Source organism: Mobula hypostoma, chromosome 22 (genome assembly GCF_963921235.1).
Source record: "Mobula hypostoma chromosome 22, sMobHyp1.1, whole genome shotgun sequence".
Lineage (NCBI taxonomy): Eukaryota > Metazoa > Chordata > Chondrichthyes > Myliobatiformes > Myliobatidae > Mobula > Mobula hypostoma.
Window position 1 is genome coordinate 56,909,142 of NC_086118.1, and position 27,235 is coordinate 56,936,376.

A 27,235-nucleotide genomic window follows, 5' to 3' on the forward strand; every position below is an offset into this window, starting at 1 on the left:
GTAGTGACAACTGTAGGGAGTTTATGAGGAAGGATAGGCAGATGATTGAGCAAAGAAGCACTCAGCCAGATGGTTTGAGATGTGTCTTTTTTAATGCAAGGAGTATCATAAGCAAGGTGCATGGACTTAGAGCGTGGATTAGATCAATACATGGAACTATGAAGTTGTGGCCATTCCAGAGACTTGGATATCTCAGGGGCAGGAATGGCTGCTGAGTGTGCTGGGCTTTGGATGTTTCAGAAAGGACAGGGAGGAAGGAGAGGTGGGGGAGTGGCATTGCTAATCAGGGATAGTATCACAGCTGCAGAAAAGGAGGAAGTAATGGAGGGATGGTCTACTGAGTCAGTGTGGGTGGAAGTCAGAAACAGGGAGAGGGCAATAACTCAACTTCTATATAGACCCCGCCCCCCCCCCCAGTAGTAACAGAGAGATTGAGGAGCAGATATGGAGGCAGATTTTGGAATGGTGCAATAATAATAGGGTTGTTGGGATGGGTGATTTTAACTTTCCTAATATTGATTGGCATCTCCCTAGAGCAAGGGGTTTAGATGGGGTGGAGTTTGTTAGGTGTGTTCAAGAAGGATTCCTGACACAATATGTAGATAAGCCAACTAGAGGAGAGGCTGTACTTGATCTGGTATTGGGAAATGAACCTGGTCAGGTGTCAGATCTCTCGGGGGAGAGCATTTTGGAGGTACAGTAGTGATCCAACTCTATCTCCTTTACCATAGTGTTGGAGAGGGATAGGAGCAGACAATTTGGGAAAACATTTAATTGGGGTAGGGGGAAATATGATGCTATTAGGCAGGAACTGGGGATCATAAACTGGGAGCAGATGTTCTCAGGGAAATGAGCAACATAAATGTGGCAAATGTTCGGGGAATATTTGCATGGTGTTCTGCCTTGGTGTGTTCCATTGAGGCAGAGAAAGGATGGTAGGGTAAAAGAACTATGGTGTACAAAGGATGTAGAAAATCTAGTCAAGAAGAAAAGCTTATGAAAGGTTCAAGAGACTAAGTACTGTTAGAGCTCTGGAAAATCAGAAGGGTGCCCGGAAGTGGTTCAAGAATGAAGTTAGGAGAGCTAGAACGGGCTATGAGAAGGCCTTGGTGAGCAGGGTTAAGGAAAACCCCAAGGCATTCCACAAGTATGTGAAGAGCAAGAGGATGAGCCATGTGAGAATAAGACGAATCAGGAGAGAGAGTAGAAACATGTGCCTGGAGCCGGAGGAGGTAGCAGAGATAATTAATGAATACTTTGCCTCAGTATTCACCAGTGACAAGGACCTTGGCAATTGTGGGGCTGATTTACAGCCAACTGAAAACCTTGAGTGTATAGACATTAAGAAAGAGGATGTGCTGGAGCTTTTGACAGGTATTAAGTTAGATAAATCACCAGGACTAGATGAGATATACCCCAGGCTACTGTGGGACGTGAGAGAGGAGATTGCTGAGCCCCTGGCGATGATCTTTGCATCATCAATAAAGATGGGAGAAGTACCAGAGGATTGGAAAGTTGCAAATGTTGTTCCCTTGTTCAAGAAAGGAAATAAAGATAACCTAGGAAATTTTAGACCAGAGAGTCTAACTTCATTGGTGGGCAAGTTGTTGGAGAAGATCCTGAGAAGCAGTATTTACGAGCATTTGGCGAGACATAATATGATTAAGGATAGTCAGCTTGGCTTTGTCAAGGGCGGTTCACGCCTTATGAGCCTGATTGAATTATTTGAGGATGTGACAAAACAAATTGGTGAAAGTAGAGCAGTAGATGTAGTGTACATGGATTTCAGTAAGGCATTTGATAAGGTTCCCCATGCGAGGCTCATTCAGAAAGTAATGGGATCCAACGAGACCTTGCTTTGTGAATCCAGAATTGGCTTGACCACAGAAGGCAAAGGGTGGTTGTGGATGCTTTGCATTCTGCATGGAGTTGGTGACCAGTGGTGTGTCTCAGGGATCTGTTCTGGGACACCTTCTCTTTATGATTTTTATAACTGACCTGGATGAGGAAGTGGAGGAATGGGTTAGTAAATTTGCTGATGACACAAAGGTTGGGGGTGTTGTAGATAGTCTGGAAGATTGACAGAGATTACAGCAGGACATGGATAGGATGCAAAACTGGACTGAGAAGTGGCAGATGGAGTTCAGACCAGATACGTGTGAAGTGGTTCATTTCAGTAGGTCATATCTGAAGACAGAATATCATATTAATGGTAAGACTCATGGCAGTGTGGAGGATCAGAGAGAACTTGGGATCCGTGTCCACAGGACACTCAAAGTTGCTACACAGATTGACAGTGTTGTTAAGAAGGCGTATGGTATGTTGGCCTTCATCAACCATGGGATTGAGTTCAAGAGCTGTGAGGTAATGTTACAGCTATACAAGACTTAGTTAGACCCCACTTGGAGTTACTGTGTTCAGTTCTGGTTACCTCACTACAGGAGGGATGTGGATACTACAGAGAGAGTGCAGAGATTTACAAGCATGTTGCCCGGATTGGAGGGCATACTTTATGAGATTAGATTGAGTGAACTTGGTCTTTTCTCCTTGGAGCGATGGAGGATGAGAGGTGACCTGATAGAGGTGTATAAGATGATGAGAGGCATTGATTGTGTGGATAGTCAGAGGCTTTTTCCTAGGGCTGAAATGGTTAATGCCAGAGGGCACAGTTTTAAGGTGCTTGGAAGTAGGTGCAAGGGGGATGTCAGGGGTAAGTTTTTCATACGGAGAGTGGTGGGTGCGTGGAATGGGCTGCCAGCAACAGTGGTAGATGCAGATACAATAGGGTCTTTTAAGAGACTCTTAGATAGGTACATGGAGCTCAGAAAAATAGGATGCTATGCACTAGGGAAATTCTAGGCAGTTTCTAGAGTAGGTTACATGGTCGGCACAACATTATGGGCCGAAGGGCCTGTAATGTGCTGTAGATTTCTATGTTTCTATGTATACTGCCAACTGTCCACATGTCCACACTTACACTGTCAAACCTCGAAATGTACACTGTCAAACGCCCAAATGTACACCATCAATTGTACACATGTACACTGTCAATTGTCCACATGTACACTGTCAAACCTCCAAATGTACACTATCAAACATCCCAACTAAACACTGTCAAACACCCAAATGTACACCGTTAAAAGAAACAACGTTACCCTGGACCAAGATGCACAACACAGTGCATATAACTCACACACAATACATAAAGTAATATTACCACAAATAAATTGACAGATTATCATCATCATCATTCGGTGACGTGACTCATGACCAAGATCGTTCTTGGCAAATTTTTGTACGGAAGTGGTTTGCCTTTGCCTTCTGGGCAGTGTCTTTACAAGACAGGTGACCCCAGCCATTATCAATACTCTTCAGAGATTGTCTGCCTGGTGTCAGTGGTCACATAACCAGGACTTGTGATGGGCACAAGTCGTACAACCATCCACCACCTGCTCCCATGGCTCCGCATGACCCTGATCAGCAGGGTGGGGGGGGGGGCTAAGCAGGTGCTACACTTCGCCCAAGGGTGACCTGCAGGCTAGTGGAGGGAAGGAGCACCTTACACCTGCTTTAGTAGAGACATATCTCCACTGCGCCACCCAAAATTAACAGATAGTAAAATCTATTTCAGAAGTTTGGCGTTTAACATAAGGTGTATTTATTACACAAGTTGAAAAGTAAACAGTATAACACTACTGGCACTTCATAAGTGATGAGATGTGGCTGGTGGCAGGGAGTCTCACGTCCTGGGGGAAGAAGCTGATTCTCATCCTAACAGTTGATGTCCTAATGCTATGGTACTTCCTGCTTGATGGTGGTGTTGGGGGGTGGTGGTCAAAGAGATTGTGGGACAGATGGGAGGGACTATTGACAATGCTAAGGGCCCTGCATATGCAGCGCTCCTGATAAATATCTCACTTGGGTGGAAGAGAGACATTGGTGATCTCAACAGTCCTCACAATCTTACATAGGGTCTTGTGGTTAGACGTCTTCCAATTCCCATACCAGATGGTGATGCATTTAGTTGGGATGTTCTTGATGGTGCTGCTGTAAAAATTGATTAGGATAAGGGGAGGGAGCCTCAATCTCCTCAGGAGGTGGACGCTGCTGTCCTTTACTGAAGAACTGGTCTTGAGGGGCCAGGTGAGATTGTCCGTTGTGTGTGCGCCCTGAAACTTGGTGCTCTTATCTCTCCATGGAGGAGCTGTTCCTGCGCAATGAGGAATGGTCAGCCTGCACCCTCCTAATAGCCTTCTGAGTCACAACAGTTCTTAACCAGGATCGATGTGGGATTTGTGATTGATGCAGCAAGGCCTTTGACAAGGTCCCAAAAGAGTTGTGCGTAACTAGATCATTGACTAGGTGGTTGTCAAAGTTGAGTTGCACGCCAGTGGTGGGCTGACTTTCCACCCGGAGGTGAGGGGGTCCCCAGTGGAGGGAGTTCTTCCCATGCACCTTGGGGATCTGGGGTGGAGGCCGCTGCTTTGAGCGGTGCCCTGTAACAAGATCCTTAGTTTGTACACGGACCTCCCAGCCGCATGGCACTTCTGGGGGCTGGAGGAGACCGTGTGCCACGTGTACATGGGGTGTGTGAGGGGGCAGCCCCTTCTTTTTTAGATTATGAGAACACTCAGTCCTCTTTTATTGTCATTTAGAAATGCATACATGCGTTAAGAAATGATACAATGTTTCTCCGGAGTGATATCACAGAAAACAGGACAAACCAAAGACTAACACTGACAGAACCACATAATTTTAACATATAGTTACAGCAGTGCAAATTGTGTATTTACGAGGGCTGCTCCTCGCCTTCTGGTTACATTTTAGCCCCACCCTATTTATATGGTCATCCAGGGGGGCATGGAGAGATGACCATCTTGTCAACTTGCTCCTGGGGCTGGCGAAAACATCTATCCGTGGGTCCTGGAAATGGGTGGTGGAGGATCTGCCTGGGCAGACTGGCTAGCAATGTTTAGGGGGTACGCCCGTGCCCTGGTAACCATTGAGCAGGAACACGCGCTGTCCATGGTGACCATAGAGGCTTTCCGGGACCGTTGGGCACCGCGGGGGATTAGCACCACCATTGACAGAGATGGAAAAGTGTTAGTTTAATGGCGTTTGTCTAGCAGTAGTATAGTAACTGTGTTGGTCACTGGTTTGTATATGTTGTAGTGCTGAATTTGTAATCAAGATATTTTGTAAAAAAAAAGTTGAGTTTATTGACATAGGTACAAGTAAGTCCATCTGTGGGCACGATGACAAACTTCATCACAAGGAACAGCATCAGATAGGCGTCATAATTTTAACTAGAAAGTGCACATCTAGACCATTGAAAGTCCACTTGGATGCAAAGTGATCATAGGCCTCACTAGAGCTTGGCTGCTGAGCCCAGCAGAACCACGTCTCTACTGACAGGAGAAGGGGCAAAGACAGGTTACAGGCTCCTTAAAACCAGTCACTTTGGGCAAATGGAGCTCGTCAGCTGTGGTTGGCAGCTCACCTGGGAGAAGGAAAACTCTGATCTCAAACCTCTGCTGCCTTGCGACTGTACCCACTTCACGGGGAAGGCTTCAAGGGGTAAACCCTGAGGAAAAATCCGGAGCTGGAGTCCCTAAGTCAGTCCAATGTTGAGTTCAATGCTGACTGGCAACTCCTGCTGAGTGGGCAACAGCTTACCCTCCGTGTCGTACTGTCGTGGCTTGTGCACCCCACGGACAGCTAGGATCAACATCGTGGTTGACCCGGACAAACAGAGGGCCTCATGGTTCATGGTGCTGCTGAACTGTAGTCGTCGGGGTTTTGCCAGTTGGTTCAGGAACTGAATGGTTGAAGGGAAGTCACTGGCGGTGTGGGACTTCAGGCTTCAGAATCTGAATCAGGTTTAATATCACCAGCACGTGTCGTGAAATTTGTTAATGCAATACTTATTGATATAGAAAAAAATAAATAAGTCAATCGCAGTAAATATTTATGTATATGTGGTAAACCATATATATATATATATATATACGTTGTAACTGGGTTACCTGTCTGGACAGGCCCCTCTGCTGACTGCTCCTGTGGCTCCTCCCACAGACCCCTGAATAAAGGCGACTGTGTCACTGCTCCTCCCTCAGTCCAGGACAGATACTCAGCATGGACGTTCGTCCATTTACTGTTAATAAAAGCCTTTCAATATTTACTCTACTTCCAGTCTTCTGGAGTAATTGATAGTGCATCAGTATATTAAATAGTTAAATTTTAAAAAGTGAGGTAGTTTTCAAGGGTTCAATGTCCATTTAGCAGTCAGATGGCAGAGGGGAAGAAGCTATTCCTGAGTCAGAAGAGGAACCAGGTTTAATATCACTGGCGTATGTCGTGAAACTTGTTGTTCTGCGGCAGCTGTACAGTGCAGTGCATAATAATAAAAAAAGCTATAAATTAAAGTAAGAAAATATACATATCAATTAAATAAGTGTGCACAAAGAGAGCCCAAGGGTGCCCTGCAAGCAAGCCTTACTTACACCTCTGACAGAGACGGATCGCATCTCCACCCGCCACTGTGCTGTATCTCTAACTAAAATAACAATCCAGAAAGATTGTGAGCTAACAGCAGTCACTCAGAATATCTCAGCCAGTTAGTATCTCTGATGTAATGTCAGTGGCAAGCTCTCCATCAGCCTTCGTTTGGGGTTGAAGGTGGTTACCTTCCCTCTGGTTTCAGAGGTTCTGAGCGTTCAAGCCGTCGTTCTGAACCGGGAACTTTGGCAGGAAAATTGCAGGAGTGTCAGAGGAGACAAAAGGTTGGCATTTTTAAACTGGTAAATCAGTTGATTATCATCATGTGTAGCAAGGTACAGCGAAGAGGTTTAGATGAGGTTTTTGATTAAATTTACTAGTCATGTACATCAAAACATTTCAGTTAAATGCAGATGAAAATGCAAATTGAGTTGGACTTGGTTTATTCTGATGGCATGTAGCAGGGTTGAGTGAAAAGCTTGTTTTGCATGCTGGTCACACAGATCAGATCATTACCACTGTGTAGAACCTGGGCCTGGGATGTCGACTGTTCATTCCACCTCCATGCACGCTGCCTGACCTGCTGAGTTTGTCTGTGTTGCTCAAGATTTCCTGCACTTGCAGAACCTCCTGTGTTTAGGAGATTAATTTTAGTTATTTATGGTTACAGATGGATGTGTCATATGAGTGAGCCTCTTATGCTAAAAACCATGAGAAAATGATTTAGCTGCAGAGAGCTTCAGGGCTTTTTCACTGCTACATGCCAGCACATCTCAGCACTATCACCACACCCCAGCCAACACCTTCTCTTTCTCTCCTCCTGCACACTTCCTGCCCTCATTCTGAGTCCATGGACCATGAAGAGGGTCCCCACGTCTCCTGCAGAACCCTCAGGAGCCTTGCTTCCCACCGGAAGGATATCTTGCTGCCTGCTTGGCACAGCCCTGGCGAGGAAAATCATTTCAGCAGTCCTGACTAACATCAGAGTTGTTTGTAACGATCAATGCTGTTCTCTGCTGTGTACTGAGGCATGGCCATTGGGCACAGGAACTGGAAAACAAGTTCTCTGCAGTCTCAAGGGATAGAACACAGAACAGTACAATCATGTACAGGCCATTCAGCCCATAATGTTGTGCTGACCCCTAACCTACTCCAAGACTAATCTAACCCTTCCCTCCCACACAGCCCCCCCATTTTTCTACAATCCAAGATTTAAGATTCAAGATTATTTAATGTAATTTTCTGTACACAAGTGTAAAGGAGTATGAAATAATTATTACTCCGGATGCAATGCAGAGAAAAAACACAATAATAAAGAATAAATGTATAAGATAGCTTTATATATTTGTATTGATTGTATATCTGTAAAGTGATAGTAGATACAGGGTTGTCTATACCTAGTGTGGCTGACAAATATCAGCCTTACTGCTTGAGAGAAGTAACTGTTTTCAAGTCTGATGGTCCTGGCGTGGATGTTACATAGCCTCCTCCCTGATGGGAGTGGGCCAGGCAGACCATGAGCAGGGTGGATGGATCCCTCATGATGTTACTGGCCCTTTTCCAGCACCTCTTTGTGTCCAAGTCCTTGCTAGTGGGTGGGCTGCACCTGGTGGTGCGTTGGGCAGTTTTGACAACCCGTTGTAGGGTCCTCCTGTCCACCACAGTGCGGTCTCCGTACCGAGCAGTGACACAGCACGTCAGGATGCTCTCTACTGCGCTTCCGTAGAACGATGTGATGGTAGATGTGCAAAGTCCAGCTCCCTTCAGCCTCCTCGTAAAGTAGAGCTTTCCTGATTGTGTTCTGGGACCGTGAGAGATTGTGTGCGATGCGCACCCCGGGGAGTTTGGGGCTGCTTGCGGTGTCCGCTGCTGTGCCATTGATGTAAAGGGGGATGTGAGTGGTGGGAGTCCTCCTAAAGTCAATAACTACCTTCCTTGTCTTGTTGACATTAGGGAGGAGGTTATTTGCCTGGCACCAGCCCTCGAGCTCTTCCACCTCTTCGATCTCCTCCCTTCCGTATGCCGTCTCCTTGTTGCTGGTGACGGTTATTCATGTGCCTAAGAATTTCTTAAATGTCCCTAATGTATCTGTCTCTAGCACCACCCCGGCAGTGTGTTCCACACACCGACCACCCTCTGTGTAAACAACCTACCTCTGACATCCCCCTGTACTTTCCTCCAATCGCCTTAAAATTATGCTCCCTGCTACTAGCCATTTCCACCCTGGGAAAAAGCCTCTGACTATCCACTCGATCTATGCCTCTTCTCATCTTGTACACCTCTATCAGGTCACCTCTCATCCCCCTTCACTGCAAAGAGAAAAGCTCGAGCTCCCTCAACCTCTCCTCACAGGGCACGCTTTTTAATCCAGGCGGCACCCTGATCAATCTCCTCCACACACTCTCTAAAGCCTCCACAGCCTTCCTATAACGAGGCACCCAGAACGGAACACAGTATCCCAACGTCCCGTCTTTGGCATCGTCGATGTTTTTATTGTTGAAACCACCTCAGCAGGTCGCGCTGCATCCGTGGAGGCAGAGGGACAGTCCGCGTTGGGGGTCAAAGATCTCCACGGTAGCGCAGCGCTGGGCGCAATGTTAATTCAGCTCAGCGTGTCAGAGTTCAATCCCAGTGTCTTCTGTACGTCCTTCTCTTGCGACGTTTGTGTTTCCCTGGGTGCTCCGGTTTCCTGCCACAGTCCAGAGGTTAACTGGTCATTGTAAATTGTCCTGTGATTAGGTCAGGGTTAAATCGGGGTTATTGAGGGGAGTTGGGGCAGTATGGCTCGACGAGCCAGCAGGCCTACCCCACATTGTATCGCCAAAGTAAATTTAAAAACAAATGTGGACCCACCACCCTGAATACATTGTCCTCACTTTCCCAACCATCTGCTCATTCCAACTGAACTTAACATCTCTACTAAGAATCAGTTTGGGACATTTTACTCTGATAAGAAATGCAAGTTTCACGTGAACAGACAGGGAACTGGGGGAGTGAGTACAGGTGATGAGATTGGGAGAGCACAGAGTTGTTGGGCCAAATGGCCTCTGCTGCACTGTTCTATATTTAGATTGGAGTTAGACTGTTAGATCTTGCTGATGGCAGTTGTGTGTCTCCATCCCTCCACAGGCTCTGCCCATGCTGAATGCAGCCAGTCAGAGCTGGGGACTAAAGTATAGAACATAGAATAGTACAGCACAGTACAGGCTCTTCGGCCCACATTGTCATGTCGACCCTCAAACTCTGCCTCCCATATAACCCCCCACCTTAAATTCCTCCATATACCTGTCTGATAGTCTCTTAAATTTCACTAGTGTATCTGCCTCCACCACTGACTCAGGCAGTGCATTCCACGCACCAACCACTCTCTGAGTAAAAAACCTACCTCTAATATCCCCCTTGAACTTCCCACCCCTTACCTTAAAACCATGTCCTCTTGTATTGAGCAGTGGTGCCCTGGGGAAGAGGTGCTGATTATCCACTCTATCTATTCCTCTTTTATACCTCTATCATGTCTCCTCTCATCCTCCTTGTCTCCAAAGAGTAAAGCTCTAGCTCCCTTAATCTCTGATCATAATCCATACCCTCTAAACCAGGCAGCATCCTGGTAAATCTCCTCTGTACCCTTTCCAATGCTTCCACATCCTTCCTATAGTGAGGCGACCAGAACTGGACACAGTACTCCAAGTGTGGCCTAACCAGAGTTTTATAGAGCTGCATCATTACATCGCAACTCTTAAACCCTATCCCTCGACTTATGAAAGCTAACACCCCATAAGCTTTCTTAACTACCCTATCCACCTGTGAGGCAACTTTCAGGGATCTGTGGACATGTACTCCCTGATCCCTCTGCTCCTCCACACTACCAAGTATCCTGCCATTTACTTTGTACTCTGCCTTGGAGTTCGTCCTTCCAAAGTGTACCACCTCACACTTCTCCGGGTTGAACTCCATCTGCCACTTTTCAGCCCATTTCTGCAACCTATCAATGTCTCTCTACAATCTTCAACAATCCTCTACACTATCTACAACACCACCAACCTTTGTGTCGTCTGCAAACTTGCCAACCCACCCTTCTACCCCCACATCCAGGTCGTTAATAAAAATCACGAAAAGTAGAGGTCCCAGAACCAATCCTTGTGGGACAGCACTAGTCACAACCCTCCAATCCAAATGTACTCCCTCCACCATGACCCTCTGCCTTCTGCAGGCAAGCCAATTCTGAATCCACCTTGCCAAACTTCCCTGGATCCCATGCCTTCTGACTTTCTGAATAAGCCTACCGTGTGGAACCTTGTCAAATGCCTTACTAAAATCCATGTAGATCACATCCACTACACTACCCTCATCTATATGCCTGGTCACCTCCTCAAAGAACTTTATCAGGCTTGTTAGACACGATCTGCCCTTCACAAAGCCATGCTGACTGTCCCTGATCAGACCATGATTCTCTAAATGCCTATACATCCTGTCTCTAAGAATCTTTTCCGACAGCTTTCCCACCACAGATGTAAGGCTCACTGGTCTAGAATTACCCGGACTATCCCTACTACCTTTTTTGAACAAGGGGACAACATTCGCCACCCTTCAATCCTCCGGTACCATTCCCGTAGACAACGAGGACATAAAGATCCTAGCCAGAGGCTCAGCAATCTCTTCCCTCACCTCGTGGAGCATCCTGGGGAATATTCCATCAGGCCCTGGGAACTTATCTGTCCTAATGTATTTTGACAACTCCAACACCTCCTCTCCCTTAATATCAACATGCTCCAGAACATCAACCTCACTCATATTGTCCTCACCATCATCAAGTTCCCTCTCATTGGTGAATACCAAAGAGAAGTATTCATTGAGGACCTCGTTCACTTCCACAGTCTCCAGGCACATCTTCCCACCTTTATCTCTAATCGGTCCTATCTTCACTCCTGCCATCCTTTTGTTCTTCACATAATTGAAGAATGCCTTGGGGTTTTCCTTTACCCTACTCGCCAAGGCCTTCTCATGCCCCCTTCTTGCTCTTCTCAGCCCCTTCTTAAGCTCCTTTCTTGCTTCCCTATATTCCTCAATAGACCCATCTGATCCTTGCTTCCTAAACCTCACGTATGCTGCCTTCTTCCACCTGACTAGATTTTCCACCTCACTTGTCACCCATGGTTCCTTCACCCTACCATTCTTTATCTTCCTCACCGGGACAAATTTATCCCTAACATCCTGCAAGAGATCTCTAAACATCGACCACATGTCCATAGTACATTTCCCTGCAAAAACATCATCCCAATTCACACCAGCAAGTTCTAGCCTTATAGCCTCATAATTTGCCCTTCTCCAATTAAAAATTTTCCTGTCCTCTCTGATTCTATCCTTTTCCATGATAATGCTAAAGGCCAGGGAACGGTGGTCACTGTCCCCCAGATGCTCACCCACAGAGATCTGTGACCTGACCCAGTTCATTACCTAGTACTAGATCTAGTACGGCATTCCCCCTGGTCGGCCTGTCCACATACTGTGACAGGAATCCGTCCTGGACACACTTAACAAATTCTGCCCCGTCCAAACCCTTGGAACTAATCAGGTGCCAATCAATATTAGGGAAGTTAAAGTCACCCATGATAACAACCCTGTTATTTTTGCACCTTTCCAAAATCTGCCTCCCAATCTGCTCCTCTGTATCTCTGCTGCTACCAGGGGGCCTATAGAATACCCCCAGTAGAGTAACTGCTCCCTTCCTGTTCCTGACTTCCACCCATATTGACTCAAAAGAGGACCCTGCTACATTACCCACCCTTTCTGCAGCTGTAATAGTATCCCTGACCAGTAATGCCACCCCTCCTCTCCTCCCCCCCCCCCAATCCTTTTTAAAAGGCTGAAATCCAGGAATATTGAGAATCCATTCCTGCCCTGGTGCCAGCCAAGCCTCTGTAATGGCCACTACATCATAATTCCATGTATGTATCCAAGCTCTCAGTTCATCACCTTTGTTCCTGATGCTTCTTGCATTGAAGTACTCACATTTCAGCCCTTCTACCTTACTACCTTTACACCGTTTATTCTGCTTCTCTTTCCTCAAAGCCTCTCTGTATGTTAGATCCAGCTTTACTCCATGCACTTCTTTCACTGCTCTATCGCTCTGGGTCCCATCCACCTCGCAAATTAGTTTAAACCCTCCCGAACCATGCTAGCAAACCTACCTGCAAGGATATTGCTCCCCCTCGAGTTCAGGTGCAACTCATCCAATCTGTACAGGTCCCACCTTCCCCAGAAGAGATCCCAATGATTTAAAAATCTAAAACCCTGCCCCCTGCACCAACTCCTCAGCCACGCATTCAACTGCCATCTCCTCCAATTCTTACCATCACTATCACGTAGCACTGGCAGCAATCCTGAGAACGCCACCCTTGAGGCCCTGTTCTTCAGCCTTCTGCCTAGTTCCCGAAACTCACACTTTAGGACCTCATCCCTCTGTCTGCCTATGTCGTTGGTCCCTACACGTATCACGACTTCTGGTTGCTTTCCCTCTCGTACCAGGATGTCGTGCACCCGGTCTGAGACATCCCGGACCCTGGCACCCGGGAGGCAACAAACCATGCGGGTGTCCTTCTCACGTCCACAAAACCTCCTGTCTGCTCCCCTGACTATAGAGTCTCCAATAACGACAGCTCTCCTCTTCTCCGTCCCACCCTTCAGCACCACAGGGTCAGACTCAGTGCCGGAGGACCTGCCACCGTGGCTCACACCTGGTCGGTCATCCCCGCCAACAGTATCCAGGACGGTAAACTTATTATTCAGGGGAATGGCTACAGGGGTGCTCTGCACTACCTGTCTGCTCACCTTCGCTTTCTCCCCTCTGACTGTCACCCAACATCCTGCTTCCGGCAGCCTAGGTGTGACTATCTCCCTGTAGCTCTCACCTATGACTGCCTCATTCTCCCTTATGAGTCGAAGGTCAGCCAGCTGCTGCTCCAGATTCCTGACACGGTCTTCCAGATCACCCAGCCGTATGCACTTCTGGCAGATGTGACTCTGCGGGAGAGGGGAGTTCCCCCAAGACTGCCACATCTCACATGAGAGGCACATCACCGTCTCAGGAAGCATTGTAAAGACTAACTGGGAACAAGCTCGTCCTCCGCCTCTTCTGGTCAAAGCCTCTCGAGTCGAAGCCTCAAAGCTCCTCTCCTTCACTGGTCCACTCACACACTGGCCGCTTCGCTTGAGCTATCCCTCTATTTATCTGTTTGAGCTGTTCAAACTGCTTGGTCACCTGACCTCGATTGTCCAATCAGCTGCTTTCTGCTGACTCTGAGCTAATTGAATCTTGATTGACTTGATTGCACAGTCCAACTGCCAAAACTGCCAGGATCTCCAGCCCCCCAGGGTTATCAGAGTCCCCACCTTCCCACAGAGTGTCTGCTTCTCCGCTGTAACTCTCCGAGGGTTGGAAGGAGCTCGAGAGCTTGTGGAATCAGGAGGAGTTGTCAAACTAATGCAAAGTTGTCAGACTAAAAAAAAGTTGTCAGGCCTTCCAGGAGAGATGCATTAGGATTTCAAATACTTCCCTATTCCCTCCTGGTTCTGCTGTTGTTCCTCAGGATTGCCGGGTCTCCTCTGAGGGCATTTTCTGTTAAGATGTTCAGTGTGTGTAAGAGTGAGAGTGTGTGTGTGTGTGTGTGTGTGTGTGTGTGAGAGTATGTATGTGTGTGTGTGTGTGTGTGTGTGAGAGTGTGTGTGAGAGTACGCATGTATGTGTGTGTGAGTGTGAGTGTGTGCGTCTGATCGACCTCGTTGTGTCGAGCAGCTCCAGCGTGCGTGAGCTTGGCCCCAGTGCGGCAGAGCCCAGTCAGTGGTGTGGAGTCCAGTCAGTGGACTGGCTCCCCCCTCCGTTGGCGTCTGTGTGTAAAAAGCCTCGTGAGGGGGTGTGTGCACACTGCCAACTCTCGCCCCCGGCGCCGTGCTAACCCGCTCAATGCCACAGTCACCAGATAGCCGTGGTAAACCCACGCCGGTCACTCGCCTGAGACACAGAAAACAAGTTCCTCCCAGGTCACCGGTTATTGAGACAAAAGTCAACGGTTTGGTCCTTCACCAGACCAAACATTAAACTCACAACATGAAATTCTTCATCTGCTGTTTCAGAACATACAGAGAAAAGCTTTGAGCAGACGGAACCAATAGAAACGAGATGGAATAAACTGTATTTGATCACTGGAGGTCTATCTGGGGAAAGACAGTAAGATACAGGAGTGTCTGGCCCATTGAGTCTGCTCCACCATTCCATCGTCCCTCTCAACCCCAGCCTCCTGCCCTGCCCTCTCCACATAACCATTGCTGCCCTTACTTATTAGGAACCTATCAACCTTTGTTGACTTGGCCTCAACAACGGTCTGTGATAGTGATTTAAAAAAAAATATCTGTTTTTGCTTTACTTATCTCAGTTTAACTATTTAATAGACCTATGTATACTTACTGTAATTCAGTTTCATCTCCTCTATTATTATGTATCGCATTGTACTGCTGCCACAAAATTAACAAATTTCATGACAAATGCCAGAGAAATTAAATGGGACTCGAATTGACCACCTCTGACTAACGGAATTCCTCCTCTCTCTATGTACAGGTATATATAAGTAAGGAAGCTAATCACAAAAATCTTTGAAAAAAATTGCCCCCTCGTTCACATTATTTACGGTGGTCTACTAAACCCATATGACGTAGGAGCAGAAGCAGAGGACATTTGGCCCGTCAAACTGATTTATTATCCCTCTAAACCCATTCTTCTGCTTTCTCCCCGTAACCTTTTATGCCCTTAAAAGACTTCAAATCTCATTCAAGTCTCTTAAGCCAACTGCTAAAACTCTGAAATCAGTCTTGTTAGGTCCAATCTGCTGTGCGTGAAGCAGTGATTCATTAAATTCTCAGATTAGAATTAGTCTTTCAAAGAAAGGTAGTTGGTGTAGGCTGTGGCCTCTTGTCTGTAACTGTATGTCATTTGACATGCTCCATTGTGAGAATTAAATTGGTAAGCTGGTCACACATTGTCACACATACAAGGGTATGGTGAAAATCTTGTCTTGCATACTGTTCATACAGAGCAGATCAAGAACTAGAACAAAGTAGAGTGACAACAGAATGCAGAATAAAGTGTTACAGCTACAGAGAAAGTGCAGTACAAGGCAAACAATAAGGTGCAAGATCATAACGAAGTAGAAAAGTTCAAAAAGTTCAAAGCAAAAGTTTATTATCAGAATACATACATGTCATCACAAACAACCCTGAGATTCTTTTTCCTGCGGGCATACTCAGCGAACCTATAGAACGGTAACTGTAAAGAGGATCAATGAAAGAGCAAGAGCATAGGAGACATCAAGCTGTGCGCTAGGGGTCTGTTCAGTAGTCTTATCCCAGCAGGATAGAAGCTGCCCTAGCCTGGTGCTTCGTGCTTTCAGACGTTTTGTACCTTCTGCCTGATGGGAGAGGGGAGAAGACAATAAGCTCAGGGTGGGTTGACTCTTTGATTGTGCTAACTAGCATAGTCAAAGCCCCAGCCACCCTGGACGTAACTGGGGCAGCGAGAAGTGTAGACAGGATCCATGGAGGGGAGGCTGGTTTCTATGACGTACCGAGACGTGTCCACAGCTCCCTGCAGTTTGAAGTGCTTTCAAGTGTACACCGTTCGTGTAGGAGAATGGAGAGACCTCTGTCTCTTGCTGTACCGTTATTGTTGTTGGCATCCTTCTGTCTCAAAAGGCCTTGGGTGTCAGCTGGTGGTGGTGCACTTCCTAGAGTGCCTGAGGAGTTCCACTCTGGAGTGACAGTCTCTTCCACAGTGGCCGCAGGTGAAGGAAGACGGTCATCTGGTTGGAACGGCCCTCCCTTTCTGTCCAGCTCTCTTGGCAGCCAGCTCATTGACGCGGGGACTTTCTGCTCTTCGCAGGCCCTTTCAAACTGCCCGACTCCAGGAGGCCTGGCAGTCTGTTCTGTCTTCCCAGTCGTTCACATCGACATTGACCAGCTATAGATGCTCTTTGCAGGTGTCCGTGAGGGACAGCACGTCAGTCCTGTGGTCTTTCAGGATTCCTGTTGGTCAGACTGCATTTGGAATCTCGGCCCCGTGAGGATGTGCTGGCCCTGGAGACGAGAATCTGAGGAGGTTCACAAGAATGATCGCAGGAATGGAAGGGTTGACGTAGGAGGTGTGTTTGATGGCGGTGGGCCTGTACCCACTGGAGCTCAGATAGATAAGGGGAATCTCACTGAAACCCTCTGGATAGTGAAAGGCAAAGATAGAGTGGACGTGGATAGGATGTTCCATTCGTGGAAAGTCTTGGATCTCAGGACACCGACTCAGAATAGAGGGACGTCCCTTTTGAACAGAGATGAGGAGGAATTTCTTCTGCCAGAGGGTGGTGAATTGGCTGTGGAGCCCAAGTCACTTGGTACATTTAAAGCAGAGATTGACAGGTTCTTGACTGGTAGGGGAAGTTAGAGAAAGTGGTGGTTGTGGGTTTGATTGCAATATTTAAGAGAAGTTTGGATAAGCACGTGGATGGGAGGGCTATGGTGCAGGTTAACTATTACAAGAACAAAGGAAGAAAAAGAAATCATGGCCACCTAAAGTTTTAAAGGTGAGCTTTATTTGTCACAAGTATATTGAAATATAAATGCATAGTTTGCGTCAACAATCAACAAAGTCTGAATAGGGACAGAGAAGTGGCAGATGGAGTTCAATGCAGGAAAGTGTGAAGTGATTCACTTTGCAAGGTCAAACTTGAAGGCAAGGTACAGGGTTAATGGCGGGATTCTTAGCTGTGTGGAGGAACAGAGGGTCTTGGGGTCCACGTCCATAAATTCCTCGAGGTTGCTGTGCTAGTTGATAGGGTGGTTACAGTGTGCTGGCCTTTGTCACTTGGTGGATTGAGATCAAGTGAGTAATGTTACAACTCTACAAAACACTGGTAATGTGTTCAGTTCTGGTCGTCTCATTATAGGAAGGATGTGGAAGCCGTAGAGAGGGTGGGGAGGAGATTTGCCAGGATGATGCTTGAATTGCAGAGCTTGTGTTTGGAACATGGGAGGAAACCAGACATCCAGAGGAAACCCAGACCGTTACGGGAAAATGTACAAACACGGCAGGTCAGGCAGTATCTATGGAGGGGAATACACAGTTGATGTTTCAGCTGCAACTGGCTACCCTGTTGCTACCTTCCCAGGAATTCTCTCTTCTCTCCTCTGTTGAGAAAAAGTTACTAATGCCTTAAAGCACAAGCCACCAGGCTCAAGGACAGCTCCTCCTACCCCTTGTTCCACCTCAATGTACTCTGCAGTAATTGTCAGTGAGTCCTGGGATTGGTAGCCCATCTGAGTCTGGAGGTGGAGACCCGGAAGTCCTGTGAACAGCAGGGTACTGCGGTCGATGCTGAAGGTAGTTGTCTGAAAATTGAAGACCGAAAGTTGAGGCCTGATAGTTGAAGCCTCTAGGTAAGCGCGTCCTGAAGTCAGAGGCCTAATGTTTGCACATCTGTGAGGCCGAGCCAGGGCCTGGCGGTTGGAGGCCCGGAACAGCCTGTCCTGGGGTTAGAGGCCCGGAGCAGCCCGCACTGGGGTTGGAGGCCTGGAGAGGCCTGTCCTAGGGTTGGAGGCCTGGAGCAGCCTGTCCTGGGGTTAGAGGCCCGGAGCGGCCCGCACTGGGGTTGGAGGCCTGGAGAGGCCTGTCCTGGGGTTGGAGGCCCGGAGATGGCCCGTCCTGGTGTTGGAGGCCCGGAGCGGCCCGTCCTGGGGTTAGAAGCCCAGAGATGGCCTGTCCTGGGGTTAGAAGCCCAGAGATGGCCTGTCCTGGGGTTAGAAGCCCAGAGATGGCCTGTCCTGGGGTTGGAGGCCCAGAGTGGCCTGTCCTGGGTTTGGAGGCCTGTCTGTGTATGTGAGATGGGTAGGAGGGAGAAAAGAGGCTTGTTTTGCTGTTGTTATTTTGTTTGTTGTGTTGTTGTTGTTGCATGTGTTGATTTGCTGAACATTGTGGGCACGTTGTGTTGGCGCCTGAACCTGTGGGCTGTCCCCTGCACATCCGTAGGTTGTGTTGGCCGTATGTTTTGATGAGGTAAGTAAACGGATCTGAATTTGAAACAGTTTGCAAGACAAGCTTTTCTCTGCAGATGTGACCATTCCAATTCCAGATATTGGCAGCGCGGAGTCTACGTGGTGGCTCGTGACACAGACAAGTCCGGAGGTTAATAACCCGTTGACGTTCTGTGAGAAGAAAAATCGCAAGAATGAATTAAGACAGCATCCTGGAAACTCGATGTATAACACTGTTTTAATTAGTGTTATGCAACCAAACAAGCAATTTCCTTTCCTGGTGTGAAACGTGGTGAGAAACAGCTTTGTGTTCATCATAGGTGTGGCTGTGTGAAAATCAACATTTCCCACAACATGTGGTAGAGCAGAGGGATCTGGGATTGCAGGTCCATGATTCCTTGAAAGTGGCGTCACAGGTAGATCGGGTCATAGAGAGAGCTTTTGGCACATTGGCCTCCGTAAATCAATGTAATGAGTACAGGAGATGGGATGTTACATTGAAGTTTATAAGACATTGGTGAGGCCTAGTTATACTTTATACTTTATACTTTATTGTTGCCAAACAATTGTTATTAGAACGTACAATCATCACAGCGATATTTGATTCTGCACTTCCCACTCCCTGGATAACGAATATTAAATATTTAAAATAGCAAAAATGAGTAAATATTAAAAATTTAAATTATAAATCATAAATAGAAAATAGAAAAATGGAAAGTAAGGAAGTGCAAAAAAACCGAGAGGCAGGTCCGGATGTTTGGAGGGTACGGCCCAGATCCGGGTCAGGATCCGTTCAGCAGTCTTATCATGGTTGGAAAGAAGCTGTTCCCAAATCTGGCCGTACAAGTCTTCAAGCTCCTGAGCCTTCTCCTGAAGGGAAGAGGGACGAAAAGTGTGTTGGCTGGGTGGGTCGTGTCCTTGATTATCCTGGCAGCCCTGCTCCGACAGCGTGTGGTGTAAAGTGAGTCCACGGATGGAAACAACAGGAATTCTGCAGATGCTGGAAATTCAAGCAACACACATCAAAGTTGCTGGTGAACGCAGCAGGCCAGGCAGCATCTTTAGGAAGAGGTGCAGTCGACGTTTCAGGCTGAGACCCTTCGACAGGAGTCCTGACGAAGTGTCTCGGCCTGAAACGTCGACTGCACCTCTTCCTACAAATGCTGCCTGGTCTGCTGCGTTCACCAGCAACTTTGATCCACGGATGGGAGATTGGTTTGTGTGATGTGCTGCACTGTGTTCACGATCTTCTGCAGCTTCTTTCAGTCTTGAACAGGACAACTTCCATACCAGGTTGTGATGCACCCTAGAAGAATGCTTTCTACGGTGCATCTATAAAAACTAGTGAGGGTTTTAGGGGACAGGCCAAATTTCTTTAGCTTTCTCAGGAAGTAAAGGCGCTGGTGGGCCTTCTTGGCAGTGAACTCTGCTTGGTTGGACAAGTCAGGTCATTTGTGATATTGACCCCGAGGAACTTAAAGCTTTTGACCTGTTCCACTTGCGCACCACTGATGTAAATTGGGTCGTGTGGTCCGCTACTCCTTCTGAAGTCAACAACCAATTCCTTCGTCTTGCTGACGTTGAGGGATAGGTTATTGTCTTCGCACCATGCCACCAGGTTCTTAATTTCCTCTCTGTACTCAAACTCATCATCATCCGAGATACAGCCTACAATTGTGGTGTCATCAGCAAACTTGTATATTGAGTTTGGAGTATTGTGTGCAGTTTCGGTCACCTACCTACAGAAAGGTATTAGTAAAATTGACAGAGTTCAGAGAACATTTTGCACGTCGTGTCAAGTTTTGTAAGGTTGTGTGTCCCTAGATTCTGCTTTCTCCTCTTTTGCTGCTTTTGAGTGGATTGATCGATGCAGACTGGGGCGTTTTGGTGAAGAACGGGCTTGCGGCCAGCAGTGGCTAGAGACGCCATGTTGAAATGAACTAAACTGAATACTACTGGCCTGTTGTTTGGTATTTTAATATGTTGTTAACTCACTTTTTGCTGCTTGTGCAATTTTTTCTTTTATCGCGCGTTGGGTGTTTGATGTTTTTTTGAATGGTGTTTCTTTGTGGCTGCCTGTGGATGGACAAATCTCAGGGGTGTATACTGCTTCCGTATTTTGATAATAAATGTACTTTGAGTCTTTGAAATTTACAAAGATGTTGCCGGGATTGAGGACTTGAGTTGTAGGGAAATGTTGAAAGTCACCTAACTCTGGCTGCTGGAAGTCTGAAATCAGATGCAATCGGTTGGAAGGGTTCAGCGGGTCGGGCAGCGCCTATGTGGAGTGTTCCACAGTCTATTCCTCGCCCCTGGCCTGCTCAGGGTTTCCAGCTCTCTCCGTGCTCGCGAGTTCCGGAGTCGTTGTTCTGGACGGGCGAGAGTGAGGTCCAATGGCGCCCCCGGGTTCACAGGTCACTGAGACTGAAGTTCAAGGTCCTGTCTTCAGTAAGCCTGGTGTTTGACGCCTGCTGCTCGGTGATTGGCGCGTCCTGGGGTCGATGTTGAGGACTGAGACCTGAGGGCCAAGATCGAAAGTCCAGAAGGTGAGGTTTGCTGTCTGGAAGCCCAGCTCTGTGAGTCCGCTATGATAGTCGAAGGTCCATTGTCTGCGTGTAGGCATCCTCATCTGAGTCCGCTGGAGGCTGGAGGATACGCACTGTCCTTGGGTTAGAGAACTATGCGTTGGGTGGGTGTGAGGGAGGAGTGGGGCTTGTCTTGTTCTTGTTGTTTCGTCGCTTCTTGTGTTCTGCGTTGCCCTGCTGAACATTGTGGACGTGCTCTGTTGGTGCCGGAATGTGTGGCGACACTTGTGGGCTGCCCCCAGCACATCCAGGGGTGCAATGCAAACGAAATACTGTACTGTGCAGAAGTCTCAGGCACATATATACGTAGCGAGGGTGCCTGAGACATTTACCAGTACTGTATTTGTCAACTCAGCAGGTCAGGCAGCATCCGTGGAAAAGATCGGTCGACGTTCCGGCCCGAAACGTCGACCGATCTTTTCCACGGATGCTGCCCGACCTGCTGAGTTCCTCCAGCGTGTTGTGAGCGTTGGTTTGACCCCAGCATCTGCAGAGTATTTTGTGTTTACTGTATTTGTCAACGTGGAGCAGAGAACTAGTTTGTAAATCTAGTGGGAGCGAAGAGTGTTGGGAATGGCGAGGGTGGAGCGCCACGGGAGGGGTGTGGGACAGATAGCAGAGAAGGAATGCCAGGAGTGTGAGGGGTGGTGGGTGCTGTGGGTGGAGACAACCCCAACCCTGAGACACCAGGCAAGGTCATTTGGTTCCAAACATTTGGTTTATTGATCATTACAGAATGTCTCTCTGGTGCTTCCCGCTCCCTCCCCTCTCCCTTTCCCTTTTCCCAACCATGATTCCCCTCTCCCTGCCCCCTTCCCACTCTCAGTCCACAATAGAGACCCAGATCAGAATCAGGTTTATCATCACTCACATATGTCATGAAATCTGTTTTTTATTGTGGCAGCAGTACAGTGCAATACATAAAATTACTGCAGTACTGTGCAAAAGTCAGAGGCTCCCTCATGATATGTACTGTATGTGCCTAAGATTTTTGCTCAGTTCTGTATTTCACTGTACGTTCCAATGTCCATCAGACAAATAAACTTGAATCTTGTATCTGACACTGGGTTTGAGCTACCCTTGCTCGCCCGGTGTCGTGGAGAAGCTGGTTTGCAGGGTCACAGTACAGTTATAGCACCAGGTAGAACCACTCTGCCCCTTGAGTCTCTGCTAGCTCTCTTCAATGGTTAGTTGAACAGACAGGAGGTTCTGTGCACAGGAATGAGATTCCCAGATGGTATATTGCTTCCCAGGTGCCAGGGACAGGGACATCTCTGATCAAGTCTACAACATTCTCAAGAGAGAGGGTGGAGCAGCCAGAAGTCGTGGTCCATGTCGATACCAATGACGTGGGAATGAAGGGGGAACAAGGTCCTGCAAAGTGAATTCAGGGCGTTAGACGCCAAGTTGAAGGACAGGATCTCCAGGGTTGTGATCTCAGGATCGCTGCCTGTACCATATGCTAGTGAGGCCAGAAATAGGAAGTTTATACAGTTTAACACATGGCTATGGAGACAGTGTAGGCGGGAGGGCATCATATTTTTGGTTCATTGGGCTCTCTTCCAGGGAATGTGGAATGGACAGTTTGGACCTAAATTGGAAGGGGACTAATATCCTTGTGGAATGGACGTGGAAGCCATAGAAAGGTTGCAGAGGAGATTTACAAGGATGTTGCCTGGATTGGGGAGCACGCCTTATGTTGAGTGAACTCGGCCTTTTCTCCTTGGAGCGACGGAGGATGAGAGGTGACCTGATAGAGGTGTATAAGATGATGAGAAGCATTGAACGAGTGGATAGTCAGAGGCTTTTTCCCAGGGCTGAAATGGCTAGCACGAGAGGGCACAGTTTTAAAGTGCTTGGAAGTAGGTACAGAGGAGATGTCAGGGGTAAGTTTTTTTACGCAGAAGGTGGTGAGTTTGTGGAATGGGCTGCCGGCAACGGTGGTGGAGGAGGATACGATAGGGTCTTTTAAGAGACTTTTGGATAGGTACATGGAGCTTAGAAAAATAGAGGGCTATGGGTAAAGCCTAGGTAGTTCTAAGGTAGGGACATGTTTGGCACAGCTTTGTGGGCTGAAGGGCCTGTATTGTGCTCTATGTTTCTATGTTTGCTGAAGCTGCACGAGGGGGTTTAATCTGGAGGTGCAGGGGGATGGGAACCAGGGTGCCAGAACTGATAGTGGAGTGGTTGTGAAGAAAGCTGTTGTTAAGCCTACATACATAGTCAGTAATCAAAGGATCACGCATGGTGGGACTAATGTTCTGAGCAATGTAAGGAGTATTGTGGGAAAGACAGATGAGCTTAGGGCATGGATCAGCATGTGGAATTACGACATTGTAGCCATTAGTGACACTTGGTTGCTGGAGGGTCAGGGCTGGCAGCTCAAGTTCTGGGGTTTCAGACATGATGGAGTGGGAGGGGTTAAAGGGGATGGGCGGCAGTACTCAAGCAGGGCAGGTTGGCTGGGGCTCCCATACTGTAAACGGGCTGGATGGGATTCCTTGTGTTTGTAATGTTGTTCTGTTGCTTAAGAAAGTCTCTAAGCATCAGTTGTGTGAAAGTTATTGGAAGGTATTCTAAGGGGCTGGGTATGTAAGTATTTGGGTTAGTGATAGTTCACGTGGCTTTGTGTGTGGTAGGTTGTGTCTAACCAATCTTACAGAGCTTTCGAGGAGGTTATCAGGAACGTTGGTGAAGGCAAGGCAGTGGATGTTGTCTACATGGACTTTAGCAGGGCATTTTGACAAGGTCCCACATGGGAGATTGGGTAAAAAGGTTCAGCCGCAGGGATCAGTGCTGGGTCTGTTGTTGTTTGTCATCTATATCAATGATCTGGATGATAACGCAATAAACTGGATCAAATTTTCAGATGACACCAAGACTGGGGGTGTAGTGGGCAGTGACGAAGACTATCAAAGCTTGCAGTGGGGTCTGGACAGATGGAATTTAATGCCGATAAGTGAGAGGTGTTGCTCTTTGGGAGGATAAACCAGGGTAGGACTTGCACAGTGAGTGGTAGGAAACTGAGGAATGTGGTAGAACAAAGGGATCTGGCACTTCCAGTGCCAGCACAGTGTGCCCACAACTTACTAACCCTAACCTGTACGTCTTTGGATTGTGGGAGGAAAGCAGAGCACCCGGAGGAAATTGACACAGCAACAGGGAGCACGTACAAGCTCCTTCCCAGGCAGCGGTAGGAATCAATCTCTGATCGGTGATCGTTGTAAAGCGATGGCGTTAACCAAAACACTACCGTGCCTGACCTACCGAGTTCCCCCAGCATTCTGTGTGTGTTGCTCTGGATTTCCAGCATCTGCAGAATCTCCTGTGCTTAGGAAGCAGAGGGACAGCCCTGTTACGTCTGTGCCTGGAAGTCACAATCGCGGAGAGAGCAAAGGGCGAGGGTGGGTGAGAGGGCTTGCTCAGAACATAACCCACTGAACTGCAGGTTAGCTGTGTTCTTCCTGTGTAAGGCACAGTGATGGTGATGTGGTTCCGGGGCAGGGGACGATGTTGTTGTAAATGGGCTGATGGTCACACAGTTCGGCACAGAGATCACACAACTGACAATTGCGGGGGCTGATTCTCCTCACACAAGCCTCCCCCATCCCTTCAACACGGTCTGTTCCTCCAGAAGAGCTGGAATGCCAACTTCCTGAAGCCACGATAATTAATTCAGTTCTTTATATCAATTCAGAAGATCATTCAACTCACTGGAGCAATTCCACCTCCCATGGGGGAGGACTCGCTGGTCCCATCCTCCCCCACCCTCCTGTCTGTCCTGTACCCTCTTGTGGATCTCATTGATCTCCCAGGATCAGCTTGATTCACCATATACATTTACATGGATTGGGAATTTTCTGTGGTGTGCTGGTCAGGGTGTGACATGCTACAGAAAACTACACTCAACAATTATAAAGGATAATTAAGGCATCCGTTAGTCTTGCGAGACCATGGATCTATGCCTGGAAAGTCTCCCCTCTCCACGACACTGATGTTGTCCAAGGGAAGGGCAAGGGCCTATACAGCTTGGCACCGGTGTCGTCGCAGAGCACAGTGTGGTTAAGTGCCTTGCTCAAGGACACAACACGCTGCCTCTGCTGGGGCTCGAACTCATGATCTTCAGGTCGCTAGTTGAATGCCTTAACCACTTGGCCACGTGCCCGGTGTTATTTGTTTATAAAGGATAAAGAATTACAGAAAAAGGAAGTTAGAGGTTAAAGTACAGATACGGAATAAATGTGCAGCGTTACATAAATCCCAGCATGTATTGACAGTGTAAACAGTGGTTTAAAATGTTTGTAGCGCAGCGATGGCGGGGGGGGGTAATAGATACAGGGGTTGGGGAGGTTAACAATAAGATCATAAGATACAGGAGCAGAATTAGGCCACTTGGCCCATCAAGCCTGCTCTGCCATTTCATCATGGCTGATCCATTTTCCCTCTCAGCCCCAGTCTCCTGTCATCTTTCCCCCCGTATCCCTTCATACCCTGAATATCGACCTCTCGACCTCTGCCTTAAATGCATCCAGTGACCTGGCCTGTGGCAACAAATTCCACAGATTCACCACTCTCTTGCTAAAGAAATTCCTCCTCATTTCCACACCCCTCTCGTTTGAAGTTGGAATGGTTGATCATTAGCTGCCGGAGGTAAGAATTTTTAAGGTGGTGTGATGTTTTTGTTTTAATTGGCCTACAGCACTTACCAGAGGAAACCTTTTGGAAAAGGCAAATTGCATGTGGGTAACGTCCTTATTCGACTCTCCACATTGCCGTAAAGCTACATTGAGCAGTAATTTACTCCGGCCAGTTGACTAACCTCCCAGTACATCACTGTACAGAGTGCAAGTCCCGTGCGAGTGGGCCCCACCTGACCAGGTGTAGATTCACCTTCCATTTTCAGAATCTTAGTTGTTTGAGCAAGGTCATACCTCTTTCTTCTAAACTCCAATGAGCACAGATCCAAACTGCCCAGTTTCTCTTCTTAGAACAACCCTCTCACCCTCTCAACCCAGGAATTAACCCAAAGAATCTCCATTGTCCAGTGTTATTGTATCCGGTCATTGGTCAGTGGACCAGGCTGAGCCAAGTCCTCCAGATTTGGCCAACCAGCACCTCCCTCTTCTTAAGCTCCTACATTGCTACCATCAAGTAGGAGGTACAGGAGCCTCAGGACCCACGCCACCAGGTTCAGGACCAATTATTACCCTGCAGCCATCAAGATAACTTCACTCACCTCAGCACCGAACTGAATCCAGAACCTACAGACTCACTGTCAAGGAATCTACAACTCACGTTCTCAATGTTATTTGTTTATTTATTTATTATTTGCACTATTTGTCTTCTTTTGAACATTGGTTGTCTTTTAGTTTTTGTAATTTTTCATAAATTCCATTTATTTCTTTATTTTTCTGTAAATGCCTGAAAGAAAATGAGTCTCAGGGTTGTATATGGTGACAGATACGTATTTTGATAATGAGTTTACTTTGAACTTTAAACCTGTTTTGTTCATCTGTCTATCTAATATCCTCTGAAACGTGGCTATCAAATCTGCTTCACCACCTTCCCGGGCAGCCAATTCCCAACACCTACCCCTCTGTGTGTAAAAACCTGCCTCGCACATCTCTTCATGGTAGTGTAGCGGTTAACACAACACCTTACGCCGCCAACCTGAAGATCCGAATCTGATTCCCGCTGCTGTCAGTAGGGAGGTTGTACCTTCACCTTGTGACCGTGTGAACGTGCGGGTACCGTGCGGATTGTACCTTCACCTTGTGACCACGCGGGTTTCCTCCACTTTCCAAAGATGAACCATATGGGTTTGGGTTAGTCAGCTGAGGACGTGCTACGTTAGCTCTAGAAGAATGGTGACACTTGCCCAGCACAATCCTCCTCGCTGACTTGATTTGACGCGAACAACACATTTCACTGTATGTTTTCATGTACATGTGACAAATAAAGTTACTAAAGCTAGCTCGCTCAATCTTTTCTCATAGGACTTCCCTCTAATCCAGAAAGCATCCTGGTGAATCTCCAATGCACCCTCTCTAAAGCTTTCACATCCTTCCCGTAATGAGGTGACCAGA

At 47.5% G+C, this 27,235-nt stretch overlaps 1 long non-coding RNA gene across 2 annotated transcripts in view; it reads left to right on the forward strand.

The window, feature by feature from the left end:
- Positions 1–6,647: 6,647 nt before the first annotated feature.
- Positions 6,648–27,235, forward strand: part of LOC134336443 (uncharacterized) — a 37,763-nt gene continuing 17,175 nt past the window's right edge. The window contains exon 1 of one of the 2 annotated variants that reach the window (XR_010015792.1): positions 6,648–6,782. This is a non-coding gene — a long non-coding RNA (uncharacterized LOC134336443). Of the gene's footprint in view, positions 6,783–25,756; positions 25,800–27,235 lie in introns of those variants that run through there. The other variant, XR_010015793.1, reaches the window with a different exon arrangement.